Source organism: Mus caroli, unplaced genomic scaffold, assembly GCF_978045245.1.
Source record: "Mus caroli unplaced genomic scaffold, Mus_caroli_1 scaffold_5, whole genome shotgun sequence".
Classification (NCBI taxonomy): Eukaryota; Metazoa; Chordata; class Mammalia; order Rodentia; family Muridae; genus Mus; species Mus caroli.
In genome coordinates, this window is record NW_028227260.1 from 78,596,128 (window position 1) to 78,604,663 (window position 8,536).

The 8,536-nt window shown below is 39.2% G+C and overlaps 2 pseudogenes; one reads left to right on the plus strand and one right to left on the minus strand.

Annotated features, from left to right (window-relative positions):
- Positions 1–5,396: 5,396 nt before the first annotated feature.
- On the minus strand, positions 5,397–7,092 carry LOC110286277 (uncharacterized; annotated as a pseudogene).
- LOC147004657 (NADH dehydrogenase [ubiquinone] 1 beta subcomplex subunit 2, mitochondrial pseudogene) lies at positions 6,057–6,382 on the plus strand (annotated as a pseudogene).
- Positions 7,093–8,536: the final 1,444 nt, after the last annotated feature.

An 8,536-nucleotide genomic window follows, 5' to 3' on the forward strand; every position in this document is an offset into this window, starting at 1 on the left:
GATTCTCTATTCGATTTCTTTTATTCTGATGGTGATACTTTCATCTATGTCTCCTGATCTCTTTCCTAGGTTTTCTATCTCCAGAGTTGTCCCCCTTTGGGTTTTCTTTATTGTTTCTACTTCCATTGTTATATCCTGGATGGTTTTGTTCAATTCCTTCACCTGTTTTTTTTTTTTTTTTTTTTTTGTGTGTGTGTGTGTGTTTGTGTGTTTTCCTGTAATTTTTAAAGGAATTTTTGTGTTTCCTCTTTAAGGGCTTCTACCTGTTTACCTGAGTTTTCCTGTATTTCTTTAATGGAGTTATTTATGTCCTTCTTAAAATCCTAAATCAGTATCCTTAGATATTATTTTAAACCTAGATTTTGATTTTCCACTGTGCTGTGGAATCCAGGATTTGCTATGGTGGGAGAACTGGGGTCTGATGTTTCCAAGTAGTCTTGGTTTCTGTTGGTAAGTTTTTTGCATTTTCCTTTCACCATCTGGTTATATCTTGTTGGGAGCTGGCCCATGGCTCACATGGATCAGGGTTACTCCTGGGAGGCAAACTGGGGCTGAAAAGACAGAAACTAGGTGGTCAAGAGAAATAATGGAGCCAAGTCAAGGTTCCTGATCAAGGCTCAAATGTTTAATAGCAAACAGTGCTTATAAAGGGGGCAGGGGAAGGCCCATCCTCCGATAATCCATTCTTGGAGTCTGGAACCAGCTTCAGGTGACCACATGCAGGATAGGGTGTAGCCTCTGGAATATCTCAGCTGTCTCTTAGCAGGTAGCAGTGTCTTGGAGGAGCAGTGGCAGGTGGCAGAACAATAGAGCCATCTAGGCAGGAAGGCTCCACTGCAGGCGGTCTAATTCTCAGTGGCAATGGAGTCTGAACCAGCCTGTTTCATGCTGGGGGAGGTTACATTTCCCCCCTGCTTATAATATTAAAAATAGCTGGACTGAGGCATAACATTTATTTATGCTCTATAGTCCTGCTTGGGAGTTATGGTGGCTGGGGGCCGTGCCTGACTTAGGAAATCTTAGCTCTTCCAGAACCATTCAATTCCATCATAGAGGCTACGTGCAGCTTGTTTGTGTTTATTTTGCACAAAACATGGCCCTGTGGTGTATTATTAACAACCATGGCCTCTTGGCATGTACCTCTGTCTTAGATTGATATGATTTTGAGATCTGGGTGCCCATCTTTGACTTTGGCCCTCATAGCACACCTTATTCCCAATTCAGACCAAAGCCACAATATGTACTTAAAATGCTTCTTCATATAGAAAGTAACTGCCACCTGCACTGTTGGAGTTGAGGCTGCACACCTGCTGCAGTCAGGCTGAAGGGCCTTGACTAACTTGCTTGAAAAACAATGGGAGACAGTGAAAAGCAACAGTACAAAAGCTTCTTTGGGGAAGTCCAGGTACTCCATTCAATTGCAAATTAGCAACTACCAAGCTCGACTTTGAGCTCCCAGTGTGGGGGAGGTGGCTTTGAGAATTGCAGAAAGGCTGTTACTTCTCTGAGAGTGGAGGCTGTGCTCCAAATTAACTTTGCCAGGTAATTAAGATTTTAGCTATCTTCAATAGGAATCTCTAATACTGGAATTATTACTAGACCAGTCCAAGATTGTATTAGAATAACTGGTCACACTGAGGGAAGGAGAAGAATCACTATAACTCTTTCTTGTGACTAATCTTTCTAAGTCAGATTATACTGTCTCTAATGTTCTATGTCCCATAAGGTTTAAAAAGCTTGAAGCAAGGCAGCTTAGCTTGTCCAAACTGAGAAAATGGCAAGCAAAGGTAGGTCAAAAACATATACCCAATTCAGATTTCTTGTCACTACAGTCAGGGCAATCAGCGAACTCACATGTCAGCTTGTCACACAAATTAGCCATATGCTTCTGTAGTGTTCTATGAAGAGAACCTATGCTTTTCCCCTTCCCAATAAGGCAGCTGTTCAGGATCAAGCCATATGCCAATAAAGTAGATCATTTTCATCTCACCTAGACATGATTATGTCTGGTTTTAAGATGCTATAAGGCATTTATTAAGTTCTTTGACATCCAAATTTCAAAATTCTTAAAATAAAAGTATGATTTGAATAATGTGCATGGGGATATATTATTAAATAATGTGCATGGGGATATCATTTCCCCCTTTCTATTTTTTTCAAGAAGAAGAATTTTTAAAGTTCCACAATACCTTGTCTTTGAGAATTATTAATTTTTTGACAAAACATCTCAAATACTTGACTGGTATAATCAGTTTTAATATAATAAGGGCAGTGAATAATTACACTTTCAATTGTTTCTCTTGAAGAGCGGTTGTAACTAGAAAGCTTGAAAAGTTATTAATAGTCACATGTGCATAATTTATTTATTTATTAATCAGAAATAAGAGCATTCATTTGCAGCACTTGATTAAGTATAGGTCCTCAAGTATTAACACCATTATGTGGAAACAGGTAGGAACTGAGGACACCAAGAGCAATTTTTTTTACAATTTAACATGCACATTCTCCAAAAATACCAAAATATTATCTTAAACCATTACTGTTTTGAATATATAAAGAACACGATTATATAGCCAATACTTCTTATGTGAGACCTTAATCTGCCTGAGATATAAATCTAGCATGGCATTACCTTAAGAGGTCTTTTCCAGGCAATCCAGAACAATTTATTAAATGTCCAAAAACAGTCTTCTTAAAAGAATAGCATTTTTTCTTATGAGTAGCATAAGCAATTGCAAACCTGAGAATTAATACCATCTGAGGGATGAACAATTTTAAGCAATTATAAGCTCTGAGATATATATTGATAAATATACAAATTAAAGCTTGATTATTCAACATTTTAAAACACCATCTACAGCACACAATTTAATTATCTGTGCTGAAGCAGGAGGAAACTCAAAAGAATGAGCTTGTGATCCAATTCACATATACTTTTCTACCATCTAAGGGCTGTTTTTAAACACAGTAATTGGGATGCATGCATGAATTTATAGAAGATACAAAAGCATGCACAAAAACAATTTTTAACTTATCTTTAGGATAATGATTATCAATTTTATCTAAAATGATGATATGCAATAGGCCAAATATCAAAATTCTGTAATAACCAAATTAATTGCTGTTTGGAACAAGGAACAGACCCTTAGTCAGGTTTTTAAGACACAATTTTTGTTATAAATTTTCTAAAATATACAAATTTATCTTACAATCCTTTATTAGCACCACAGCAGCCTTAATAGAACGTTAAAACTGTGCTTTGAGGTGAATGCCACCTCGGCCTCTCCTGCCTCTGGCCCTCCTCCCAGGCTGTAGAGGCTGAAGCAGCCGAATCTGTTGTAGGCCAGGAAGCCCGAGCAAGGGTGGCAGAGCACCCCAAGTCCTAGCAGGAAAAATACGGCCACCCCTGGTGGGGACAGGCAGATACTCATGGGGGCAATGGCAAGCATGGCCCTCCCCTGAGTTCTCTACAAAGGCGCGGGCTTTCTGGCGGCCTCCCGTGCCACCACCACTCATGGAAAGCAATGTAACCCATGGCCCAGCCCCACAGTAGCCAGCAGCTGGCTGGCTCCACATAGGCCAACAGTAGCCCGGGAGGAGAAGAAAGATGACTTTACAATAGTACTTTCTCTTACCAAAGAATTGCTGTGGGCACATTTAATAACCATAACTAAAATAGGCAGCTAATATTTAATTACAATTGATTTTATTTGATAACAATTAAAAAAGCTTTCTTTACTTTCTGCAAAGTCTTTTGTTCTTTGCCAGTTAATTTGTGTCTCACTTAATAGCACATAACAAAGGTTTAAGTTCTCCTGTGGTGAGTTTAAGGTCTTAGCCAATTAACATCTCCTGGAAGCTTTTGAAAATAAAATTTTGAAGCAAATCAATTTTTCGTTCTTAGATTTTCTGTACCACAATTTTATAGTATAACTAAAACCCACGTACTAAAAAGATATTGCCTCTAAATCTTTTCTGGAGCAACAGCTACTCCCCAGAACTTAAAAGCTCCTTGTGTGAGAGCAAAGATTTAAAGTAAACCTCCTCTTAAAAGCATTAGCTAATAAAAAATCTTTTCACTTAGGAAAAAATATACACTGAAAGATTCAAACTCAAAGCTTCTTGTAATGAAGCAAAGACAATACGAATTTCTCTTATATGACGTAAAGCTATATAAGCCATACCTAGAGGCAAAGTTTTCCAGTGATCACCAGTTCACTAGAAGCAAACTCTTTACAATTTTCTGGATGCAAAGGAAAAAACAAACTCTTAAATCTATAATAACTTTACATGAAGTAGGCAAGTCAAATCGCAATGTCCTGATAAATTCTACAGCCTGATTGACCTTTTATAAACTTTGAATTAAAACTTTATTAGAATACCATCTGTCTAGATCTGTAACAATGCTCTTTTAGCTAAAAAGAATTTTCCCTGAAGGCAGGGAGAGGTGAGGTCCCAAGATCTTGGAAATGAAACCTTTCTGTAATGGGGACAGATTCTAGGGGAGTGATTCAACTGTCTATGCCTCTAATTTTGGATAGTCTTTCTTTTTTTTTTTTAGTGTTTTACACCTAAGTAATTTATTTCAAGTAATTGAAGTGAACTTTGAAATCAAAACCAGTTACCTTATCAATGAAATTCATTGGGCTTTTGTCCCTATGAGTTTATAGGTACGAACAAAATAGAGACATCATCATATTTGAGCAGATAGTTGACACTTGCTTGAGTTTTTCTCAAGGATGAATAATTTTGTGTAACTTAATATAAGTGAGTTAGATAAGATTGTATCAATCCATCAGAGTCATAGACTGCCTTAATTGTGAGTTCTTCTAGATCTTAAAAGACTACTAGGATGACATGCAATCTTTAACAGATTGACTTCCTGTTAAAGGTTTTACTCTTGCATAAAAATATTCTTACTGTGAAGTTGCCTGCAGAACGGGCTTTTCTCATCATTTCCAAAACGACTGGTACAAGAACAAACTTTACCACATTGCTTATTTTCATGAAGTTTCTTACATGTGTGTTATTTTACACATTAGGAGATAACTGTCACCTGCAAAGGCATTACCACATAATTCACACAGGGTTTCTCTCCTTTATGTGTTCTTTTATAAATTCTGAGATATGATATATGCTCTTTTATGTATTCAAAGATGATTGTGATATGCAAAGGTTTACCACACTGTGTACATTCATAAGTCATCTCTCTCTTTTTCTTTCCTTCCCTCCTTGCCAACACCCCTCTCTCTAGTATGTGTTCCTTGCTGCACTAGGAGATAACTGTGTTGGGCAGGGTTTCTCTGTGTAGCCCTGGCTGTCCCAGAACTCACTCTGTAGGCCATGCTGGCCTCGACCTCAGAAAGCAGCCTGCCTCTGCCTCCCAAGTGCTGGGATTAAAGGCGTGCACCACCATGCCAGGCTGTATGTATTCTTTTATGGCATTGGAGATTATTATGTTGGGAAAAGGCTTTATCACATTCATTACATTTGAAGGGTTTCTCTCCACTATGAATCCTTTATGCTTTTGTAGAACACTGTACTGTGAAAAGGCTTTGTCACACAGATTACATTGGAAGGGTTTCTCTCCAGTATGTGTTCTGTAATGCACTTTGAGATGAGAGTAATGTGAAAAGGCTTTACCACATTGATTACATGTGTAGGGTTTCTCTCCAGTATGTGTTCTTTTATGATTTTGGAGATTATAATATTGGGGAAAAGCTTTCTCACACTGATTACATTTATATGGTTTCTCTCCAGTATGGATTCTTCCATTGCTTTTAAGATGGTGGTGATTTGTAAAGGCTTTATCACATTGATTACATTTGTACGGTTTCTCTAGAATACTGTACTGTGAAAAGGCTTTGTCACATAGATTACATTTGTACGGTTTCTCTCCAGTATGAATTCTTTTATGCTTTTTTAAGATGACTGTGATTTGTAAAGGCTTTGCTACATCTTTTACCTTAATAGGGTTTCTCTCTAGTATATAATCTTTCATGCATTTTAAGATGATTGTTCCTGGCATCAGGGGTGGGAACTGTGGTCTTGCTAGTATGTCTGCGCTGACCCGCCTGGTACCTTTCGGTTGCCTTGGAGGCCGCCTGCTCCCAGGGCTTCTGCGCACGCGTGCCGGAGGCTGGAGAAGGTAGAGTCCATCATGCTGGTGGTGGTGTACAAATTCAGCCCCGGTACAGGGAGTTTCCACAGTTTACCCGGTCCCAGGTGATCCAGGGCGAGTTCTTAAGCTCACTCATGTGGTTCTGGATTCTTTGGCGATTTTGGCATGAGTCGGATGCTGTGCTGGGTCATTTTTAAAATCCAGATCCTTCACAATGGACAGATGGAAGAACTGGGAATCCCTCCTGATGATGAGGACTAACGCTGTAAACTCTCTGAACAAGTAGGAGCAAGGTGAGACATTTCAAGAAATTACAGACTTCATTAAAGGCATAAATTAAAGTGGCTTGCCAAAAATGAGAAAAAAAAAAAAAAGATTGTTCCTTCCAAAGGCTTTACCACATTGATTACATTCATAGGATTTCTGTCCAGTTTGTGTTCTTTTATGTATTTGGAGTCTAGTATAAGGTACAAAGGCTTCAAAACATTGAATCACTTCATAGGGTTTCTTTTCTGTATAAATCTTTTCATCCCTTTGTCCATGACTGTGAGCATGTAAAGCAAAGGTTTTACCACATTGAGTATATTCAAAGGTTTTCTCTGTCTTCCATGTCTTCTAGAAATTTGATAATGTTCTTCAATATTTTGATCTTTCCAACTGAAGCCTATAGCATTGAAGTTCCTGTAGGTCTCTAGCATGACATCTTTGTAGAGTTTCTTCTGGAAAGGATCCAGCAAAGACCATTCTTCCTTAGTGAAGTTCACATGAACATCCTCATAAGTCACTACATTCTTTTGATAACACTGCGTCAGCCTCCATTTTGGTTCTCTCTCTGCCTGCAACCACTGTCTCCTCAACTCCTCGCTCCTTGGATAGTCTTTCTTAAGATGACTTATAGTTAAAACTTTCTTTGTAACCTTGGTGCTGTGAAAAATTGCTTGTACTAAAGTCTCCTGACAGGCAGCAACCATAGCGAAAACTTACTGTCTGAGGGTCTAATTTATGTAATTAACAATATATGGGTGAGTAGAAAATCTTAAATTTGTGATCAAACTGCAAGCTGCAGTCAATGGAACACTGGCAATTTTAAACATGATTTTTAAGTCTCTTTTGCAATGTTAGAATAATATCTACAGCCTTGGGAAAGCAAAAACCCAATTTCAAAGCAATTCATCACCTTAGAATCAACATTAGAAACTTCATTATCACATTACAAAATTTGGCTGCTACTTTATACCTATGAATGCATGACAGTGCAAATTTTAATGCTCCATTAAAGAGACATTGTTTTAAATCTTATCTTTAATTCTACTTTCTAGGATAAGAATCACTTTAAATATTATCTCAACTAGAAGTATCCTTAGAGGCTCAGCCTCTTGGCCTGCCTTATGCCAGGTGTTGGAAAGACTCCAAACCTAAGTTACCAATTTAAAGCTAACTTTCTAGTAACCAGTGTTACACCTTTTTGATCATACCCAATAACTTATAAGCTAATACTCTACGATGAAGACACGCAGAGAATATTACACCTCTAAGACCAGTAAAAAACCTCCAGCAACACTTTACGGGTTGCTCACCGTGCCCTGATACAATTCGATTCTCTGATTCTTTCCTTCCCGTGGAGCTCCACACCAAAGAAGCGTTCCTTCAGCATTTTTCTGCTGTTCCTCAGGTCCCTGTTCGGGCGCCAGACTGTTGGGAGCTGGCCCACCGCTCACATGGACCGGGGTTACTCCTGGGAGGCAAACTGGGGCGGAAAAGACAGAAACTAAGTGGTCGAGAGAAATAATGGAGCCAAGTCAAGGTTCCTGATCAAGGCTCAAATGTTTAATAGCAAACTGTGCTTATAAAGGGGGCTGGGGGAGGCCCATCCTCTGATAATCTATTCTTGGAGCCTGGAACCAGCTGCAGGTGATGACATGCAGAATAGGGTATAGCCTCTGGAATATCTCAGCAGCCTCTCAGCAGGTAGCAGTGTCTTAGAGGAGCAGTGGCAGGTGGAAGAACAATAGAGCCATCTAGGCAGGAAGGCTCCACCCCAGGTGATCTAATTCTCAGTGGCAACAGAGTCTGAATCAGCCTGTTTCAGGTTGGGGGAGGTTACAATATCTGGTGTTAGATATTCTTGCTGTCTCTGGCTGGAGCTTGTTCCTACTCTGGGTCTTTAAGCCTATATCAGCACTACTGGGAGACCAATTCTCTCCTGTCAGAAATTGTGTGTAGAGGAATCTGATCTGTAACAATCCAAGGAAGGATCCTGTCCCAGCTGCTCAACTGTTCTTGCACATCATTTGTTTCTCACTGCCCAGCTCCAGACAGTTATTGGAGAGAAAGTGGCTATCTCACCTCTGAGTCTAGGAGTGAAAACACTCTTGTGAGAACAGGTCTCTCCTGGCGTGACCTGTGCACAGTGGG